Source organism: Olea europaea, chromosome 18 (assembly GCF_002742605.1).
Source record: "Olea europaea var. sylvestris chromosome 18, O_europaea_v1, whole genome shotgun sequence".
Classification (NCBI taxonomy): Eukaryota; Viridiplantae; Streptophyta; class Magnoliopsida; order Lamiales; family Oleaceae; genus Olea; species Olea europaea.
In genome coordinates, this window is record NC_036254.1 from 23949674 (window position 1) to 23952400 (window position 2727).

Below are 2727 nucleotides of genomic sequence, written 5' to 3' on the forward strand. Positions count from 1 at the left end.
CACATTTGTCTAATAAAATAATCTGTACGTAAAATTAATTTTTTTCTTATTTTTTAATCACACATTCTCAAAAAATTCATTATTCAAAACATTGAAAATCCCAAATAATGGACATGAAGCAGGAGCTGAATTTGTTGCAAATGATGTATAATTTTTCATTTGATGTATAATTTAAAAAATAACTACCATATCTATGTATTAAAGATCAAATTGTCAAGTATATGCGACATAGAGCGATCACTGGTAGTCTTCATTACGAATAGCATTATTCTTGTGGGAATTGAGTTTAATTATCATTCGAGAACTAAACAATCTTGATAGCTTAACTATAATCCGCTGTTCAAAATTTTGTTAATTTGTTATTCGCTCAATAAATGATTGACATATCATTTTAAATTAATATATTCAACTTTTTTCTCACTGTTTAGGTGATATTTTAATATAAAATGATAAATGATTGACACATACCCTACAAAATTGACTTATAAAGGGAGGTGTTAAAGTAATATAAACCAACAAAACTAGTTTTAGCTTAGATATATGGGATACAATTAGAATTAATTATATTCGACACCACCCATCTTTTAAAAACTGACATCCAGTGTGATTTTATTTATGGAACTAATATTTGACTCCTCTTTTTGTGTTCTTCCATTCGCAACGAGGATAATTCCTTCAAGGTTGTCTAGGTATAAACCCACTAATCAAGCCGAAAATTAGAAACAATTACAGTCACTAAATGAGGGAAAAAAAGCCAGATCTGTTCCCTCGTATATGTGTACCATAACTATTTGGCTGGTAATGCAAGTGGGATTTAGTCTCCTTTTCTTGGTGAATGTATTGCATAAGAAAAGCAGGAGAAGTATTATTGTATGACGAAATCTCATGTATTAAAATACAGAAATCGTTAAAAATTGTACTTTGACAAATACAAGTGATGTTGACCTTTTTATAATTGCAAAATTGCAAAAATCCTTTGATTAATTATCTGAATATTTGAAGACGAGGGGCCACGTGTCTTGAATCCTGATCTTCGAGAATTTGTTGAAAATTTGATTTGTCGAAAGTTGATTTGTTCGGAACTTGAATCTTGAGACTTGGACTTGGCGTGAACCTGTTTGATTCGAAAAAGATTTTAATCTTCTTGGGGTTCACCGGGTTTGGATTTGAGAGAATTTCTTCCCTTTTTTCGACCTTAGAATTTCTTGAGCACTCTCTGCTTTCTTTCTTACTTCAGCTTTCACCTCTTCTTCCTCTTCATTTTTCTACTGGTCTTAACGACCATTGGTCCTATTTATAGGGGAAAATTCGTGCTAATTTTGGTAATACTCAATTATATTCTACCTTCTCTTATAAGAGCCGCTTTGAAATTTACTATTCATTCTTGTAACCCTCATTTTCACACTTGGCTGAGTTAACTGTTCCTAAACTGGTTTTGACTTTTGAATACAAAATATTTTTTTCATAGTCCCTCCTTATTTTATTAGTAGTAATATATTTTTAAATAATATTTTGTCACACTGTAGGTTTTTTTTTTTTTAATTTTAATTGGTCTCCAAAAACGACGTCGTTTTCTATTTTACCTACAACTTACATGCTTTGAATCTGCCACACAGTACTTTTTCTCCATTTTCTCACGCTAGCAACTACCATATCCTATAATTTCATTAGTAATAATATTTTTTTAAATAATTTTTTACATAAAAGTTATTCTTTATTTATAAAATATAAAAAGTTAATTATAAGTAAAAAAATCACTTTAAGTTATTTAAAAGTAATAAAAAATCTTATAATTGTAAAAGTTACTTATAGATAAAAAAATATTAACCTCAACATTTTTAAGTAAATATTTAGAGTTTAAATTAAATATTAATAAAAGAATTACACTATCTAGAATGTAAAAAGTTACTTATAAGTAAAAAAAGCACTTCGATTTATTTAAAAGTAATAAAAAACTTATAATTGTAAAAGCTACTTATAAGTAAAAAAATATTAATCACTCATTCTCTTATAATTGCAAAAGCTACTTATTATTGGAATATTGTGGTGTTAATAAAATTGAATTATCGTATACCGTATATGTAGTTTAGATACTGGTTTTAAACATGTTGTATATGCAGCTTACCGTATTTGCAAGTAGCTTACCGTATATACAGTTTACCGTATTTACGGCCTACCGTATTTGCAGACAACTTATCATATTTGCAACTTATCGTATTTGCAGCTTACCGTATATACAGAACGCTCACCGTATTTGCACAGAATTAGCACAAACTGTTTTTTACCCATTTCATATATAGTGAGTGATTTTATACATATTTGCTAGATACCATATATGCAACTAACATACCGAATATGCACTTACATACACCAAAAGGAAAAATACCATATTTGCATATATTAGTTAAATAAATATCGGTTGGACAACTACCAAACCGAATGTTATCAAATTAATTAATTTTCTTCAAAAAATTTTCTGACATACATATAATAAACTGTAAAATTATATGAAGCACATATAACAAAACAAACTGAAAAATCTACTAAGTATGAAATTAAACTGCAAATAAATTGTAAATATGTAAATCGCTAAAATATAATAATCATTAATAAAAGAATTGATTTTTTTTTAATAAAAAAGACGAGTTATACGCATTTTTTAATACATACATTTGTTATATATTTAAATATTTTCGATATTTATTTAGATCATTCGATATGTCTATA